This window comes from Brachyhypopomus gauderio, chromosome 2 (genome assembly GCF_052324685.1).
Source record: "Brachyhypopomus gauderio isolate BG-103 chromosome 2, BGAUD_0.2, whole genome shotgun sequence".
In the NCBI taxonomy this organism is placed as follows: Eukaryota; Metazoa; Chordata; class Actinopteri; order Gymnotiformes; family Hypopomidae; genus Brachyhypopomus; species Brachyhypopomus gauderio.
Window position 1 is genome coordinate 12,283,019 of NC_135212.1, and position 20,319 is coordinate 12,303,337.

Sequence of the window (20,319 nt, forward strand, 5' to 3'; positions counted from 1 at the left end):
GAAGCCTCAGTCATTGTCAGATTACCTGAAAGATCTGGTCAGTGAATTGAAGTCTATGAGTAGTGGGTTTGTTATCAGTGGTAAAACTTTTGTCTTGACATTGTCTTCAGTTGTTTGTGATGCTCCTGCTAAGGCATTTATTAAGGGAATTAAATCCCACAATGGCTACAGCAGCTGTGACAAATGTGTACAGTCTGGTGTTTATTCAAGGAATAGAATGACATTTCCTGAAGTGAATGCACTACAAAGAACAGATGTGTCTTTTGCAAACTTAGAGTATGAGGACAATCATGTGAAACCTTCTCCTCTTTCTGAAACCACCGTTGGTATGGTCAGTGGTTTTCCACATGACTATAGGCATTTAGTGTGCTTAGGTGTGATGCGTCGCCTGCTGGACTTGTTGATGGGCAGTGGTGGCCCCTTGCGTTGTCGGATTTCATCTCAACAGGTGTCTTGCATATCAGCTAAATTGATTGCTCTGAGACCTTACATACCAACCGAATTTGCCAGGAGACACAGGGAACTTTCTGAGCAGTTAAGGTAGAAGGCAACAGAGCTACGCCAGTTTTTACTGTACACAGGTCCAGTAGTTCTGAGAGATGTGTTGCCTACTGAGATTTATCAGAAATTTATGTTGTTATTTGTGAGCATCTACATCTTGGATAGTCCTTCGTATTGTTTGTTGTTGAACAGCTTTGCAGAAACTTTGCTGGTGTCATTTGTTGATCATTTTGGGAAGCTCTATGGCCGTGAGTTTTTGGTTTATAATATACATGGGTTGACACACCTTTGTGGTGATGTAAGGATTCATGGCCATTTGGACCTTTTTTCAGGGTTCCCGTTTGAAAATTACCTGAAGCAATTAAAGAAAATGGTGAGGAAGCCTAGATACCCATTGTCCCAAGTCATACGAAGACTATCAGAAATTAATTGTTCCACAGATGTTGCTTTGCCCTCCCCTAGAACTGTATTGAAATTGCAGCATTCAGGTGGTCCTGTCCCTGAGACTTTTGAAGGAACCATTGTAAATCAGTTTAAAGAGTTGGTAATGGATGAGTTTATCATTAACACATCAGAGAGGGATTGCTGCATCACAGTGAATAGCCATAATATTATTGTCATTGATGGAGTGAAATACATTGTATGCAAAAAATTTAGGTGTGCCATGAAGTTTTTTGACTATCCTGTTGATTCAACAGATTTAGGAATTTGTATTGCGTTGGATCTCTCTCCTTCTCTACTGTGCCTAAAGTTTAAAGGCTGTATACAGAAGTGTGCCCGGTTACCTGTGGAGTCTGGTTTTGTTGTCATTCCACTTCTACATGCAGAGTCCTCCTAAATATTTGAGATATTGTGACCAAAAAATACAATTAAAAGTAATAGCTATATACCAAACATAGCATTTCTCCCACAAGCAACAGAAGACTTCTTGAAAGTGATGAGCTCCTTATCAAAAAGAGCAGAAAACTTCCGCCACCACCAATCATAATGCACCCAAACCCAGGATTGGCTAGCTTGATTCAACTAAGACCTGTGAGCCCCGGGACCGGACATGTAACAACTCAAAGCTCTCAGACTCATGATTTTGCCTATGAGTAATTTTATAACTTGTTTAAAATATGATGTTCTAAGTCAATGCTCTTATTACTGTTTAACTATATAATAATATACAATTTATTTACATCTGTATCCCAAGTCTAACCTCTTATTATGTATTGTCTTTATCTGTTCTTTTTGCTTTTCAGCTATTCTACATAATCTACTTATAAAACAGGAAATGATATTAGACCAATTGAAGATCATCCTGAGAACTGTTCAGGCTACACAAGGAAGTTCTGGAGGCCCAAGTGAACAGATTTTGATGAAGGGGCTCTACCGCTTGCAGATACAGAGTCAATGCTTGATCTGGAGAGTGCTCTGAAAAATGAACCCGAGCTCAAAAACAAAATGGTAATAATGCGTTACACCGAAAAAAATTTATCTGAGCAGATGTAAATGTAACATAATTAAATATGATATTAGCAATAAAAAATTAATGTTTGTAACTTTACATGAATATATCTTGTTTTTAAATTAATCTGCATTTGTTCAAAATACAAAGATATTTTGCCCCTAACAAGATGTGTTTATGTAAATTCAGCTAATCTTTCTAGGTACATTCATACAACAAACTGTTTTTGTGTTGTATTTACTATTTTCCAATGACCACGAAGTGGGAGGAGCCACTGGTTATTTTCCTCGTTTTTCCATATTTCAAATTTTATTTTAACAACCACAGACACTCGTGGAAACGGAGGACCTCCTGCAAGGACAGACAACATCTGACAGAAGGTAAATTTTGCATCGTAGCTTAAATAAAAATTATATAAAGCAGAAGCATTTTGTGTATGTGTGTATAAACGTTAGAAAGCTACCCAGAGGCAACCTGCATAGCTAACATAGATAGCTAACTAAACTTGCGACAGGCTACTAGCCACAGATAAGCGACTATAAAAATACAGTGTGAAGTGCTTTCCAGTAGATTCTGGTGAGTCACAGGAATAAATCTAAGTATCCAATGGAACAATGTACTGTAGTGTTTGTCGAGTGCTTGATGAACAAACGGAGGTAAAATTCTTTTATCGTTTGTTTCTGTCAGGGCTGACTCGGCTGCCACTCCCTCTACCACCAGGAGGGGCACCCGAGTCAGTCCTAGAATTGCTGCACGTAATCAGCAATGATTCGTTTCAGTTGTTCTAAGGCTTCTTAAGAAAGCTTTGGGAAACGGATCATTGCTGATTCGTTGTGGTTTCCATGCGCTTTCAGCCGGTATCCTCGGGCTCTGTGGTATACTTCTCACGAGTTACAAGGTGTCTCATCACCTCTCTCTCTATCTTTGTTTGTCTCCTGCTCTCCTTCGAGATTTCTCTCCTGCGTCGCTCCCTGACCTTCCTCAAGTTTTCACAAGCCTATTTCTCTTCCTGTCATTTGTTTGTCTTTGTTTTTGTGAAGGGTTTTGTTTTGTTTGCGGCGTTTTCTGCCTGCTGGCCAGCTTCCTTCACTGGCATTTTCAGTTTCGTTTTCGCGTCGCTTTCATCCGCGCTATTTGTTACGTTTGTTTTATTTTTTTCTCCCGTCTCCTTACGGTTGAGCTTTTGTTTTGTCACGCGTTGAGTTTTTCCGCGTTCGTTTTGTTTCATTGTTTTTACCGTGCTATCACGGTTTATATTGTTTCCCCTTTCACGCGTCGAGTGTTCCGCGTTTGTTTTGTTTGTTTTGGTTCAGCGTGATTACTTTCTTGTGTTTTGTTTTTACATACGCTGGCGTGGTGTTAGACGGCACTTGGGTCCTCCTATTCTCACTCACTATACACGGTGGGTACTTTCCTGTACTCCCGCGTTACAGATTCATTGTGTAAGTCAGTGGTTCCCAAAGTGGGGGGCGCGGAGCTATTGCAGGGGGGGCGCGGAGCTTGAAAGTAAAACGTGCACATGTGTCAATATTAGGGATGCACGGATTCCGATATTAATATCTGAAAAAATTCTAGATCGGGTATCGGGGACAATGTGATCGATCCATAAAAACAGATCTATTCAGTCTAATTCTATGCTTGTAGTGCTTGCTTTTCGGAGTTAGTTCAACCTTAATACTCGCGCTGGTGGTATTGCTGGTTGACCAAAATAAACCTAGGCTCCAGCAATACTTCACTGTTCATACATGAACTGGTGAGTTGTCCAAAGCTCATTTAATGCGTTTGTAACGTATTGGAACCAGGAGGCGGACACAAGTGCTGAAGAGAGCAGGGTTTATTAGCCAGGGGCCCAGCATGGGTCACCCCAGCAACCTACTCAAGCCATGCCGCACCTACACGGATGGTGCGTGCACAGCAGGGCATAATGAACACAAACCAAAAAGACTAACAGAATATAAACCAAAACACTAGACTAAGGAACACTGAAAGCAAGGAACAGGTACTACACTGAAAAACACAACCAGAAACACAGGGGAAACACTGGGCATGGAGATAACAGGAAATACTTGACGTAGGAACCACAGGGAATCTTAATAAGAAGGAATACGAGATAGACCAAACAGCATATACTAGAAGTACTAACCGTGGGGAACCTGACAGAGGGAAAGTAACACCATTGACTCACAACCAGGGACTGAAACACAGGAAGTATATGTATCCAACACATCAAGACATAAACTAGGAACACCTGAAGGGAAAGGTAGGGAGAGACAGAACAGGCAAGGGACAAGGAAGACATGGACCGGACTCACTGGGGAACGGATGAAGACAAGATTAGACAGAAAACATGGACAGGACTGACAGCGGGACGGGAATCATATGTGACAGCGCAAAAATATTCTCATCTACTAAAGGAGGGCACGGCAGAAAACGTTTGGGAACCACTGGTGTAAGTTGAGGCTCATAGTGGCGCAAAGCTAGCATTTTGTAATTTTAGCGCGTCATATGAGTGCTTGAAATCATTGAACATGCTTTAATTTTAATGTTGCATTTTCCATGTTTGAATTTTGGCTAAAAACATGGTTTTTCCAACCAGAGATGCAGCGAGAGTGACAGTTATATTTGAATCTCTCCCCCCTCCCCCACACACGCACGCAGTACAGTACATCTCTCTCCTATACTCACTCCACAAACACACACACAGACTTGCATCTCTTTTCAAGCACTATGTATTTTCTTCAGGAAATGCAAATCTAGTTAAACTATATGCTAGCTTGGTTAGCTAGCAGAGCAAACCCAACCAAACTAGCATATATTTTAAGCATATAATAAGATAGCTAGTTAGCTGAATACGCCAACATGTTTATGTACTACACTTATTTTTCTGCTATTACCAAACACGGTATCACCTCTTTTAATATGATGAAAAGTGAACAAATCATTTTGAGTATGTGTATAAATATGCAATTTACTACTATAAGATGCTGGGAAATATAGAAAATAGACCTTGAAAGTGCTTTAAAACTGCTTGAATTTGACCTTGGAAAAGGAGTATGAACAGTTAAATTAACATGTTTTGTGTATGTTTTTATTTTCTTTTAGAGATGGATGTACAAGCAGACAGAGAGGTAAACCATGCTAAATGGAAGATGAGCTCCTGACCTGGTGTCACGTCTGAATGATGAATCTCTCAGCTGTCCCAACTCTCTCAGATTCTCCCAATATGCTCTCTCAGGTTCTGATACTCAATTTTTTCTTTTATTTTATTATGATATGATATATATTTTTTTTATTATGTTATATTGAAGGTAGAGGGTTTGTGCCCTTGTCCTTTTATTGTTGAAGAATAAAACAATAACAAAAATAAAAACATGACTGTTCATCAGTGAGTATACATAATAAAAATAAGTCCTTACATCAAGTTGAGTGAACTTGCATTTCAAAATCTTCCAAAATATAAGTTGATAACATAAGGTGATTATATTAATACCTGATGTTGTCTTGCAGGTGTTGTTCACAGTATATACACACAGTTATTGCTGTGTGTCAGGAATGGCTGTGTGCATTTATTTGTATGGTCAATACTTGGTTCCATGGAAGCCATTTTTACATGTAATGAGGACAGTTTTGGTGTACGCTTTATCTCAAAATTTGTAGGGCAGATACTATGAAATGTAATGAATACGTAAAACATTTCTGTGCTTTGGACCCTGTCAGTTTACATTCTTAGTATTAGAATGTACACAGGATATCAAAACAATTCGTAACTGGATTAGATATCCATCCAAGTGCATCCATGCTCCCAAAAACAAACATCTGAAATTCTTAAAGTACATCACACACAAAACAATGCCAAGAAACACTAAGTCAAGTTGGCTGGACTTGCAAAGTCAAGTTGGCTGGACTTGCAAAGTCAAGTTGGCTGGACTTGCAAAGTCAAGTTGGCTGGACTTGCAAAGTCAAGTTGGCTGGACTTGCAAAGTCAAGTTGGCTGGACTTGCAAAGTCAAGTTGGCTGGACTTGCAAAGTCAAGTTGGCTGGACTTGCAAAGTCAAGTTGGCTGGACTTGCAAAGTCAAGTTGGCTGGACTTGCAAAGTCAAGTTGGCTGGACTTGCAAAGTCAAGTTGGCTGGACTTGCAAAGTCAAGTTGGCTGGACTTGCAAAGTCAAGTTGGCTGGACTTGCAAAGTCAAGTTGGCTGGACTTGCAAAGTCAAGTTGGCTGGACTTGCAAAGTCAAGTTGGCTGGACTTGCAAAGTCAAGTTGGCTGGACTTGCAAAGTCAAGTTGGCTGGACTTGCAAAGTCAAGTTGGCTGGACTTGCAAAGTCAAGTTGGCTGGACTTGCAAAGTCAAGTTGGCTGGACTTGCAAAGTCAAGTTGGCTGGACTTGCAAAGTCAAGTTGGCTGGACTTGCAAAGTCAAGTTGGCTGGACTTGCAAAGTCAAGTTGGCTGGACTTGCAAAGTCAAGTTGGCTGGACTTGCAAAGTCAAGTTGGCTGGACTTGCAAAGTCAAGTTGGCTGGACTTGCAAAGTCAAGTTGGCTGGACTTGCAAAGTCAAGTTGGCTGGACTTGCAAAGTCAAGTTGGCTGGACTTGCAAAGTTATTTTTTGCACAAAGAAAATTAAGTAGTTCATACAACGACTAGTCGTATTTGATTTACATAATAATCTGATGCAAAAAGTTGCCTTGATTTTTTTAAGTAGATAAAGCACAGTATTTTTATCAGTGTACTTTTATGTCCTTCTGAACATTCTTCATAAAAGGTCAGTATCTTGGACACACAGTGAGTGCATAAATATTTGCAGATCACTGCTTAGGGGCTTAATGGACCTGAAGGATACTGTGTGGCGAATCATGAAGCGAATTGTAGCTAACTCTCTAGCCAAGAAGTTGAACTGGTGGGGCATAAATGGGAAAATGGCATTCAGCAGCTTGTTCCTAAAAGATGTGATTGCTGGTAGGTGCTGTATAGTACTACGGACTTGTTTGATTACCATAAACTAATTCCTTGAAATGTACTTAATGCTTTAAAGCAAAATGTTTGTGTCAGCTGTAATAAAGGAAGTGTGTAGGTTTATCTTGCATGGTTAGCATTTTTCATTTAAAACAAAGAAAAGGCAACAGCTAATTTAAAAAGTAGATTTAAATATACATTTTGAGCTCAGTAGTGCATTTTTGAGTATCATGTTTCCAATTTGATTAGAAATGGTGATAAGCTTCTATAACTCTTGCTTTACTAAACAAACAATCTCCTTTTTTATTTTGCTTTGTTTTCCATAAAGGAGCTGTTAGAAGAAATCGGCTCACCAGAATGGCCACAAATCAAGAAATTTAGTTCTACATTAAAATGGCTACATTTAGCAATGAACAGAGAAGGAGGAAGGAAGTTTGTTTTCACACCAAAATTGTAACTTTGTGGTTTGTGTGTGTGTGAGTTTCCGACATCCTCCTACAGTGTATATGTCAGACATTGCTGGACGGGTGGCTCGACATGTCAGTAACCAACACAAAAGATAGTTCAGGGGACCGGTTGTCCTGCATTCACCCTGATGCTGGAACCAGCAGTAGGTACTTCCTGAATGATCGATTCCATCAGAAAAACCAAAAAAGACCTGAAGAACTATTGAGGAGTCTGATGAGGTGTTGGTCCCAGATCTGGCAACCTTGATCAACAGAGCTCTCAGCTAGTAAATATTCATTTTGTCAGATGAAGGACATTCATTTTATGTTTTCTCTGTGACTATATTTCCATTTGCACAATCAGAAAATAAATAACAAATATATGAAAGACTTGCAGAGACAGACCAAAGAAATCCTGCAGATGGGCCCCAGTGGAAAACTCGCATTTGAGACACAAGGTACACTCATGCATACAATGATTCATGAACATCATGCTTTTTAGATTTGTTTATACTCACTGTCCTTCAGCCGATGGCTGAAGAGAGTCAACCTGCCACAACAGCTTCTCTGCAACTTTTACAGGTCCACAGTGGAGAGCATTCTGAGCAGTTGTATCACGGTCTGGTAAGGCAGTGCTACTTGCTGCTGAACACAAGGCCATGCAGAGAGTGGTGAAAACTGCCCAGCGCATCACCTCTGCTGCCCTCCCACCCACGCAGGATCTTTACAACAAGAGATATTTGAGGAAGGCCCTCTGCATCTCCTCCGACCCCACACACCGGCTGTTCCAGCCTCTGCCATCTGGAAGGACGTACAGGAACATCAAAGCCAGAACCACAAGACTCAGGAACAATTTTTTCCCCCGTGCTGTTAAACTGGTATCACCAGCCACTTTCCCTCAAACTGGGCATATATAGACTTACCTCCCCCTGACTCAGATTTGCCACCTGTCCAGAGACCAGTCCACCAGCCCTTTGGCACCATGCACTTTATCCCTCTCCCATTTACCTACTTCACACCCACTCACACACACTGTACATACTGTACTTATATTTTCATATTTCCTTATACCGTTATCTATTTTACATTTTTTTTACCTTGCTATTTAAATGTTTATTGCCTGGCTTGCACCATGACCGTCTTGCACTATGTTGTATGTAATTGCTGCTGTGATATTTTGTAGTATATAATTGCACTGAGGCCTAGCCTAAAAGTGTTTCGTTGTGCTGTACAACCCTGTTTCAGCATAATGACAATAAAGTTGAATTGAATCATGCTAATTCATGGCATCTTATTTATGCTTTAAGACATCTTCATGCAATTAAGCTAGTTAAAATAAAATAAAAATATCACATGAATACTTATTAATGATTATGATTGCATGATGATTGTAGAATGCTTATCTTGTTTCTCCTTTCCTATTTTACTAACAGACAGAAGACGACTATTGTCCATATTCATCGAGGCAAACAGCCTGGCACCACATTTTCAGTCACAATGTTTCCTATAGAGCCTGGAAATTTGGTAATTACAGTTTTTTTAAGTTTCAAAGTCCCGTTAGTATTTCTGGTTAGATTTAATGTGGAGATTGAGTGATTTTTTTTTATACAGGAAAAACTCATAAAACTGTACAAGGAGCCAAGAGGTGACCACCACAGTTCTTCGGTTCACAGATAATGCTGCACTAAATGTGAGAGATCTGATGAGTATCTGTCCTCAAGACCTTGTTGAAGCACCAGTGTCCCCAAAGTCAAGGCTACCCTGGCTTACTGATGACGTATGCGTGATTTATTTCAAAATATTTTATCAGTTCTTTCTAAAATTATTCTTATTTAAATCTTTTATTTAATCCTGTATTTAAAAATAACATATTGATATTTGTTGCTTTGTTAATTAAAGGCTGTTAATTCCCGCATTGCCCAGATCGCAGAAGAAAAACAAAATGTAAGTGTGACGTATTATGTATGTAGCAGAAACAAGCCTTGAACAATTCTGTACCAATCTTTTAAAATCCCAGGTTTATTAGTTTCTGTTGTAGTCAAGTTTTTTTCCACTTGCCTGTAGACTGTGGCCCTTGCAACACACCAGTTTGTTGTGTGGCAAAGAGAATGGCAAGAAAACAGGCACATACCTGAAAATGAAACAGAACAACTCAAGGTAGTATTTCCAAAACAAATAGCTTTTATTAAGTAGTATTTTAAATAACTTATGGATATAATGTTTAACATTAATGTTTTTATAGTCATAGGATGTGCAGAATGTCCACTGGCCACGAATTGTTGGAGGAACACTCGGACCTGATTGGGGAAACAATTTTATTCTTTGGGTGATGTTCGCTATATTCATTATATATATATATATATATATATATATATATATATATATAAATAAAAAATGATATTATGTAGTATTAAACATTTATGTTTTAATTTTCAAATCTATTAAATTTGTATTAAAGTTCTTAACACGAAACAACTTTGATATCCCTGCAAGTCATTAGGATTTATGACTGAGGGGAAATTCAAAACAGTGGAAGAAGTAGTGATGGAAATGCTCAGGTGTAATATTTTTTTCTGTTTAATGACATCAATATTGTTTCACAAACATTTTCATTATTATGGCGTTAGATGGATTTTGTTTTTCTAGACACATTTTCCAGCAGCATGATTCATTACTTGGGTGGAGGATTTCTAACCCTGATGTGTGGAGGCAAAAGGACGATTACAATTGCGGGGTATTTGTATGCACGGTATGTTAAAGCTATTTGTTTGTTGGTCATCGTTAGATTGTTTTTATATGTTTGCTTTTTTATGAAGTAAATGTTCATTTCCACATGCGGCTATACCATGCTTCATATTTAGTTAATGATTTAACACTAGAGGTATGACCATCACCAATTTTATATCAAACAATTTGTCTCTGTCAAACAGTGATTAAAAACTGTTTATCTTAACAGGATGTTCCAACACCAAAAAGACATAAAGAAGAAAAACAAACTGGAGGAAGCCACTGCCTCGCACAGGACATTTATGCCTGTGTGTATCAAAGAGTCAGAAACAAGTAAAGACTCAGTATCTATTTGGATGAATAATATGTTAATTGTTGTAAAAAAGCAAATCTAGATAGACATTGCATGTTTTTGCATTTACAGGTCAATGCACCCACTAGTCAAAACTATTCAGTGGGTGCAACGTGACTTCTGTGATGGCTGGCTACACAGTGAGTGTGCAGGGATTGACATGTCCACATTGAAGGAAAACACCCCATTCAGCTGCGGTTGTCATTTCCCTGAACCATATCAATATAAAATGTAGAATATATAATTTAATAAATGAGAGAATCAATTAAATTAGAGAACCAAAAAGTCTTTGCTAAGCGTTACTTATTTATTGTTTTCAGGACCAGGGCTGCAGTACAGGAGGTACCCTGATGAAAATCATAACAGATGAGGAAATCCTGGTAAATTATGGCTTTCATAGTCTCATCATAAAAAGTTTAGAAACTATTGAAGTCTGTCTATTTATTTACTTTCTTTTTGTCTGGCATAGACACTTCAAAATGACCTCCGTTCAGGAACACAAAGTCCAACAGGATGTATCTACACGAGAACCCTACATTTGACCCCAAATTAAAACAAAGGGATTGCTTCATCTCTGTCTTTGAAGAAAAAGAAGTATGCAGTTTCTCTTACGAAAACTGTTTGACAGAGACAAATTGTTTGATATAAAATTGGTGATGGTCATACCTCTAATGTTAAATCATTAACTAAATATGAAGCATGGTATAGCCGCATGTGGAAATGAACATTTACTTCAATCATGAGATCCTCCTGTCCATCCTCTCAGGCCTTGGTATCGCTGGCAATGCATGGACGTGGTTTGCATCCTACCTGGAGGGTCGTTCCTACCAAGTAACATGGGGAGGATCAACATCCACGCCATGCAAACTCTCCACCGGTGTTCCACAAGGCTCAGTGCTGGGTCCACTTCTTTTTTCCCTTTATACCCGCTCTCTGGGTGAGTTAATCTCTGCACATGGCTTCTCTTATCACTGTTATGCGGATGACACCCAGCTCTTCTTTTCCTTCCCACCCTCTGACACACAGGTTTCAGCTCAAATCTCTGCATGTCTGAAAGACATTGCCTCTTGGATGGCAGCTCACCACCTAAAGCTTAACCCAAGCAAGACAGAGATGCTGTACATCCCTGCAAGAGCCAGTCCTCATCGTGATCTTTCTATCTCATTCGAGAACACCGTGATCACTCCATCCATGGAAGCGCGTAGCCTTGGTGTAGTTGTCGACAATCAACTCTCCTTCACGGCCCACGTTGCTAACACAACACGATCATGCAGATTCACCCTTCACAACATTCGGAGGATTCGGCCATTTCTCTCTAGGGAGGCCACTCAGGTCCTTGTCCAGTCCCTTGTTATCTCAAGACTGGACTACTGCAACTCCCTACTGGCTGGTCTTCCTATGCATGCCATCAAACCCCTGCAACTGATCCAGAACGCTGCAGCTCGGTTGGTCTTCAACCTTCCCAAGTTCAGCCATGTCACTCCCTTGCTGTCCTCCCTCCACTGGCTTCCGGTAGCTGCCCGCATCAAATATAAAACCCTGGTGCTGGCCTACAAAGCAAAGAATGGTCCAGCTCCTCCTTACTTGATGGCCATGGTAAAACCCAGATGCATACCTAGAGCCCTCCGCGCCTCAAGTATGTCTCGTCTTGACCCTCCATCATCCAGGACACATGGGAGACAAGCATCCAGACTTTTCTCTGTCCTGGCTCCAAGGTGGTGGAATGAACTTCCCTTGTGTGTCCGAACATCGGAGTCACTTGCTGTCTTCAGACGCCGACTGAAGACCCACCTCTTTCAAGTGCACTTTGCATAATTATGCTTTGTCTATTGTACTTTATCGTCTCTTTCCTCAGGTATTGTGCATAATTGGGTTATAGGAATTGTTTACTGTCTTTTTCCTCAGGGGATGTGTATATTCAGGTATAATTGTTAGGTATCATTTGACTTTCGTCTAGTGGTTTTTCCAGCTTAGAGTACCTTGTGTTCAGGACTATCTATTCTACCTTGGAGATTCCAAGCAACTACATAGCACTTTTGTAAGTCGCTCTGGATAAGAGCGTCTGCTAAATGCCATAAATGTAAATGTAAAACCTTATCTGTGTAACACAGTCACTTAATACTACTATGGAATATTTTTGTCCTGTACTTTCATGAACATATTGGTGTTGTAATATAGCTGTTTTTTTTCCTTAAACATTTTGTCAGCAGTATTTTAGACATCTCCTTGACAAAACTTTATTTCTTACAGATAGACACCCTCATAGAAAGGACCTTTAGTGTCTTACAACTGGACAGATCAAAAATGCAGAATACCTCATTTGTTTTAGAGGTCATGGCTCCAGAGGCAAGTTTCAGTTCAGTCTCACATGTATGTGATATATAAATAAGGTTTATATAATTTCCCCCTTGCAAGCACTAATCGGAGAACGATTTAATAAATGCATCTTTTGTTATATTTGATACAGTAATATAATTTATACTGTAATACAATTATTATCCATAATAGTAAATATTTTATAAATATTTTATTTATTTTATATATTTATAATTTATAAGATTACCATCCTGATCCTGAGGAAGCTGGAAGGTTTTAATAGATTTCAAGCTGAGAAGACATTTACCATGCACTCGTTATTTTAACCCAGGGGTACTCAAATAGAAATAATGACGGGCCACATTTAATTTTTTCAATTACTGAGAGGGCCGGTTACGGGGGGGTAGCGAACGTAAACTGTCGAGGGGGGGGGTGGTTGGTTGAACGCATTTGGGCGTCTGCTATCTGTTTGTTGTTGCCATAGACGCAATCCCCGGCATCGTCATGAGATCGCGGTGCGCGATTTCAAAATAAGAGCGGATAGCGCGATTGAAAAAAAGATTCCTAAAAAAAATCACTTTTCAAAACAGCTCGCGGGCCAGAAATAGATAGCTCGCGGGCCGGATGTGGCCCGCGAGCCGCTATTTGAGTATGGGGGTTTTAACCCCTTCAAAAATTTCAATAAGCATGACTTGGCCTAAACCAATAAAAATTATTTTGTCATGTGTTGTCACCTTTGTCACGTTTGTCCAATCACAACGAAGTCATTACCTGTCAGCTGACCTGAGAGAGCTTCAGGCAGACAAAGCAAGCATGGCTCTGAAACTAGATTGGCAGGAGTAAGGACCTTTTCCCCCTCATAAATATAAATTTATGTTCAAAGTTCAATTAGCATTGGAATATAATTATAACCACACAAAGTGGTAGTACTTCCAGTTAATCTGAAAATATTTTGTAATATTACGGTACCAGATTTTTGTAGAGTTTAATATCCATCCCAATGGACATCAGGCCTTGGGAGACATCCAGCACTAGACATTTATTTAGTGGTTCTCAAATATCTATAAGCATTTGATGGCTAAAATATGAATTTACAGTATGTTACATTTATAACTATATATAAGACATTAACATACACATTAAACTGTAAGGATCATTAAAATATACTCTGAAAAAATCTACAACAGTTGACAGTGCATGTGTTGTACCCCTGAAAATGGGAGATAATAAATTAGAAGTGCTGTATTCTCAGTGCTGTATTGCGAGTTGTGTTTACATGTCAAGAACAGACAAATAGGCTAGAACACTTTCAGAACATTATCTGCTTCTCAGTATTAAGAATCACCATTTATCAGACATTAATGACCACACAGTATAAAGCACTATTTTATCAACAAGAACCTAAACAGGCCAGTTTCTACCGTGCAGCCCTCCATGTATTTAGTGCTAACTGAATGCTCCTTGAGACAGCAGCAATGTGTTTACATGTATCGCCACAAAAATCTTCATCTACACACATAAGTAGGTTCTTAAACTCTTCAGATTTCCACTTCCATTGTATAAACTGTATTTAACACAGTATCATACCTGAAAATGAGATAATAAATGAGAACACACAAACACGTTGTTTTCTCAGTGCTGTTTTGCGAGTTGAATATGCCATGGCAATCGAGTCAAGATCACATTAATCCTGTGTGGCAGACGTCAGTGGCAGGTGCCACTAAACAGTGGCAGGTGCCAGTCGCTAAGTGGCAGTACATGCCATTTCCGGTTGGCGGACCTGCCACTTCCTGCTGCCAGATGCCACTGAGGGACTGAACCCCTGCTGGCAGTTTGTTTTTTAAAATGAATATGCCCTAGTTCAGGGGTTCTCAACTGGTCTCAGCCCGGGACCCACATTTTCTCATTGTCATTAAGTCGTGACCCAGTTTTATACAGTACAAATGTTATAACCAATTAAAAGGGTAAACAATTGGTAGTTACCATGGCAACAAGATGGTTTGCATTGTGGGGCTACAGACTAAAAAAAAACTTACTCAAGGAGCCAGTAGGTCCTAAATGGAAAGAATCATGCGCCAATAGGTGCATTTTCTAGGTGCCATAATATAATCTAATAAGCACTCACATCAGGTCAGCTGTTATTTAGGATCTCCGTCACCCAACATGACTTTTGTTTCTCTTCCTTGTAACTGTGGTTAAGTTGGTTTCATGTTCGCATATTCGGAATTAGAAATGTTGTTTTAAAATGTACTACTGTCACCGTCTACAAATGACCTTAACATGGACAAAAGTAGCGGTCGTAAATAGGAATGCACCAATTCACGTTTTTCCACTTCCGATACAGATTCAGATATCTGAGGCTTAGTATCGGCTGATACCGATCCGAGTAAAACAGTGCCGAATCAACTTAAAACATACACATTAATATATATATATATATATATATATATATATATATATATTATACACACACACACACACACACACACACACACACACACACACATATACATATATATATTGTAACGTGGGTCCACTGACTACAGAGGACCCACGGGGTTTTTGTTTGATGGGCTCAGGAGCAAACTCCAAACACAAACGGTGAACTGAGGCCTCCGCGAGGAGCGGGAAACGCAGAAAATAAAAGCAGAGAATACGTCTCTGAAAATCCCAACAGAAAACACACGGAGGCAACGACTCAACGTGTCTGCACAAAACAGGAGCACAAACGAACAAAATAATGAAACAATGATACAGGAAGGGAACAGTGAAGGAAAACTTGAGGTAGGCCAGGAAGGGCGCAGGAGAGAGACTCGAAGTGGAACAGGGGAAAGACAAAACAAACGAGAGAGAGAGAGAGAGAACGCACTAGAGAGGAGTAGTATACCGGCTGGCAGCACGTGCGAGTAGCAACGAACAACTCAGCAGTGAGGCACTGCAACTGTGCCTGTTAAATAGGGGAAGGCACAGCTGCAGGTCCTCACCGCTGATTGCGTCTCGTTTGCGCATTCAGTCTAGCACTCCTTCTAGTGGCGACCGGAGGGACGGTTCTGGACCCAGCCCTGACATACATATAATTTAATGTAAGTGTGCTATACTGGTGCAGAGTTTTCAATATATATATATATGTGTGTGTGTGTATATGTATGTATATATATATATATATATATATATATATATATATATATATATATATACACACACATATATATATATTGAAAACTCTGCACCAGTATAGCACACTTACACACACAAAAACATGTATATATAATAAAAAAAAAACACCACAACTTGCATTTTTTCAGTCAGTGCAATTATGAATATAACATTGAATGTAAAATAAATAATACCAAAGAACCTGAAACTGACAAAAACAATAGGTTCACAACTTTGGTCAAACATGAAAAAATTAACTACAAGAAACCTTTGAAATGGTTCAAGAATTGTAAATATAATTTAAAATAAATAAGGAGATGAAATAGGAGAAACAGCAATACCTATGAGGCTTGCTAGAGCAGACATTACGCAGAGCACAAAGCACGGCCAGAAATATGTGTACTGTCTCTTCAAGGGAGCGAGTTGAGTGCGCGCGACCACTGCTCTTTATTTTATTTCTGTAATTCAATGAGCTTTGGACAACTCATCAGTTCATATATGAACAGTCAAGTAGTGCTGGAGCCCAGGTTTATTTTGGACTGAACCCCTGCTGCTAACTGTGTGGTAAAGCTCAGTTTTAGTTGCATACGCTACTTTTTCAGCCTCTGTCCGTTTTATGCGCGATTTTGGGGGAACTGAATTCACCGTAACACCGGCATGAAGTATATAACGTTTCCATATAAGAGCCATTGACTGATGGTTTATCTTTTTTTTTATTGTAGGGCAACAATGTGGATTCACGAACCACCCTAAGAGCTGTAGACAAAAGAACAACAAAAGAAAACTACAATGTCAAATTTCCACCCACGCTTGCTTTCTCAAATGCGAATCACTTTGAATAGTCAAACGTGTGTTCGTTATCATAATGCTTTGACAAGATGAAAACTGAATAACTTACTCCATTGCACAAAGCACTTAAGCACTTATTTTAACAAGCAAATGTAACACCAGCTCAACCAATTTCTTACCTTGTGCCTCAAAAGGGAGCGCAAACCTTAATATCTTTTAGACAATTGCAGTTAACACGCTTACTCTATCCTTCCCAGAGACCGTGTAGTTCGCTCTGACATTTACGTTTTTGACGTTATTACGTCATTACATTTACGTTTTTTGAGTTTCGCGCTCTGTTGCGAACACTCATTTCTAAATTCAATTTAAAAGTCTCTTTCATTACACAATGGATAACTTCACAAAAAATACAATTAACAAAATTCGACGTGTGGGATTAAAATAAATCTCATTTAGGGGGTTACTTACAAAGTATCTGTGTTATTGTGTTTCTGCTTTGAGTCTCGTTGGTGAGACATGGTCTTCTGTCACACGTTTTGGAATAAACTACATACGAGGTGCAGCCAAGGCACCACAGATGACTGAGGGAGGCTTCAAAACTACTGCAACTGTCTGTTCTCTTCTTCCTAAAGGTGAGCGCAGGTCAGTGGCGTTGTAACGAGTGTTGATAACAGAGTTTATCCACTTTTTACCTAGAAAACAACAGTTGCGTGCATAACAGAGCTTGTAGTGTGCGCCTACCTCCTCCAACCGTGTCAAAGTCCTGAAGCATATCACGCCTGGGCCCAGTTGGGAACACTCACATTGGCCAACCCTGCCAAGCAATATGTAAAAAGAAAAAGAAAAACTATTAAATTATTATATTTTTGTTTGTGGACTGAGTTGAACTGAGAGTTTGTGTATGTGTGCAACAGTGCACACAATGTTCATTATTGAAAATTACTTTATTATGTTTTTGTGTGACATTTACAATAAATCTGGCTGATCAGAGGTCTGTGTGTGTGTGTATGTGAGAGAGAGAGAGAGAGAGAGAGAGAGACGGGGGGGGTGGGTGATGGTCATGTGTGCCCATGTGTATGATGTGGCTCTTTGCTGTACCCCTGTACTAGAGCACAACACAGTAGCGAACCGTGACCATTAAACCTGGGCCCGCTTGAATAGACACGGTTGAATGATTTATTTGCTTATATTTCTGTAATTGTTTAGATGTCGATTGTCAAACTGTAAGTAGATTTTTAAAAATAGGATAAATTATATATATTTATGTTTTAAGAATATTTTAGGCCTGGGCCTCTTTGCTTAGGCTACTGCTACTCTTGGTGGAATTATGCATACTTCTGACTAAACCACACAACCTTTTCAATTTGTCCATCCTCCCAACCTGTCCTTTCATTTTTCTGAAATGAGCTCCCTTGACTTTGTTTTATTCCTTTAAATAAACTTTTTTTCATGCAAATAATCTTCACAGACTCAGTCTAAAGAGAGGAAATTAAGATAAAATACAGCTTTTAACCCCTCTCCTTCCCGCGCCCTCTCGCCTCAGAGGGCAGGCGCCTGCACAGTCTGCGCCACCGCGTCGACCCCGGAGGAGGAGTTTGGAGAGGGGGAGTCCGAGGAGGAGTCAGAAGAGGAGGAGTACCCCCCTCCACCTGTGGGCCCTTCTCCCAGTGCGGGCTATGAGGAGGAGGGGGAGGAAGAAGAGGATTACCCTCCATCCATTTACTCCGCTCCCACTGTCGACTATGTTGGGGAGGGGGAAGAGGATGAGGAGTACCCTCAGTCCATCTGCGACGACACCACCGTCGACTATGATGAGGATTACCCTCCGTCCATCGGCGATGACACCACCGTGGACTACGGTGAAGAGGAGGAGGAGGAGGAGTCAGAAGAGGAGGACTACCTCCCTCCGCCTGTAGGTCCCTCTCCCAGGGTAAGTAAGTAAGTAAGTAAAATTTTATTTATATAGCACCTTTTCAAGTCAACCTACAAAGTGCTTCACAAAAGTAGTAATAAAATACAATAATAATTAAATAAATTCCAATCGATTTCAAAAAATAAAAAGATGGCTTACAAACTCAAACCCACAATTTGAGTACAATACAATAATTAAAATCATAAGCACATACAAACAGCGATCAGAACGATTTTAGTTAGCAAACCCCTTCAAAAGCTAGAGTGTACAGATGTGTTTTTAGCCTTTTTTTGAAAAGGCTAAGGGACTCGGCAAGCCTTATCTCCAAGGGCAAATTATTCCACAACAGGGGAGCTCGAATGGCAAACGCACAATCCCCCTTCCTTTTTCGCTTTGTTCTAGGCACTACTAAGAGCCCCTGGCCGGAGGACCTTAGCGTTCTACTATTAGAGTAAGGGACCAGCAAGTCGGTAAGATATTCCGGAGCATCCCCTTTAAGTGCTTGGAAGGTTAAAACCAACAATTTAAAATCAACTCTACACTTAATGGGGAGCCAATGAAGCGATGCTAAAACAGTTCTAGTTAGTTCTAGTAAGTAGACGAGCAGCCGAGTTTTGGACTAACTGAAGCTGTGCCATTGTGCCTTGGTTTAAGCATGTAAATAGCCCGTTACAATAATCTAGGCGAGATGAAATAAAAACATGGATAATTCTTTCCAAATCTTTAAAAGGTAATATATGTCTAATCTTAGAAATATTTTGTAATTGTAGATATGAGGATTGAACAAGCCTTTTGATATGCTTTGAGAAAGTAAGCTTCCTATCAAAAATAACCCCCAAATTACGAGGATAAGGATTTATCCTTAGGGCCAAACAACCAAGGTCTTGTAAAATAACAGTGGTATTGTCATCTCCTAAAATCAAAACCTCTGTTTTACCTTCATTTAGGTGTAGATAATTACATGACATCCACTCTTTTATAGCTTCCAGGCAATCAGTTAAGAGCTTTAATTTACTTGAGTCATTTCGTTTAACAGAAAGATAGAGCTGAATATCGTCTGCAAAAAATTGATAAGAAATATTAAAACGACTGATCAATTTTCCCAATGGAAGCATATATAATAAGAACAAAATAGGACCCAAAATGGATCCCTGAGGTACACCATGTACAAGGTCAGCGCGTGAGGATATTTTTTCCCCCATGACCACAGAAAACTTTCTATTGCACAAGTAAGAACTAAACCATTTCAGAGGAGTTCCAGACAACCCCACCCACTGATGCAGTCTGTTCAGCAAAATTCCATGGTCAATGGTGTCAAAGGCAGCGCTAATATCCAATAGCACCAAGATAGACACTTCACCGTCTGCATTCATTAAGATATCATTTAGCACTTTCAAAAGCACTTTCAAAAGCGCTGGCTACAGGAGGATGATGCGTCCACCGTGGATTACGGTGCGGAGGACTATTCCCCGTCCGTGAGGTCTGGTGTATCGGAGAGCGACCCCTACACGGAGGATGAGGAAGAGAGCCTTCCCTCCTCCGTGGGGACTGTAAAGGGGTGGAGGACTCCGGGAGAGAACGCGTCCTCCATGTCTTCCAGGGCCAGCCCCATGGACTGTTCCCAGGGTGAGAGCCCGGCGGAGTCCATGGAGGGGATCCTGGAGGGTGAGGAGGAGAATATGGACACGGCGGAGGAGCTCCCTCGCGCTGCAC

At 40.1% G+C, this 20,319-nt stretch overlaps 3 long non-coding RNA genes across 3 annotated transcripts; all 3 read left to right on the forward strand.

Annotated features, from left to right (window-relative positions):
* The first annotated feature begins 1,733 nt into the window (after positions 1–1,733).
* On the forward strand, positions 1,734–5,100 carry LOC143508951 (uncharacterized). Its single transcript, XR_013129553.1, has 3 exons — positions 1,734–1,950; positions 2,279–2,331; positions 5,054–5,100. It is a non-coding gene; the product is annotated as an uncharacterized LOC143508951 (long non-coding RNA).
* Positions 5,101–8,795: 3,695 nt separating this feature from the next.
* LOC143508775 (uncharacterized) lies at positions 8,796–9,666 on the forward strand. Its single transcript, XR_013129463.1, has 5 exons — positions 8,796–8,878; positions 8,966–9,131; positions 9,254–9,298; positions 9,419–9,511; positions 9,597–9,666. It is a non-coding gene; the product is annotated as an uncharacterized LOC143508775 (long non-coding RNA).
* Positions 9,667–9,826: 160 nt separating this feature from the next.
* On the forward strand, positions 9,827–12,270 carry LOC143508776 (uncharacterized). The gene is made up of 6 exons (XR_013129464.1): positions 9,827–10,103; positions 10,311–10,414; positions 10,506–10,573; positions 10,754–10,813; positions 10,903–11,027; positions 11,200–12,270. It is a non-coding gene; the product is annotated as an uncharacterized LOC143508776 (long non-coding RNA).
* The last annotated feature ends 8,049 nt before the right edge of the window (positions 12,271–20,319 follow it).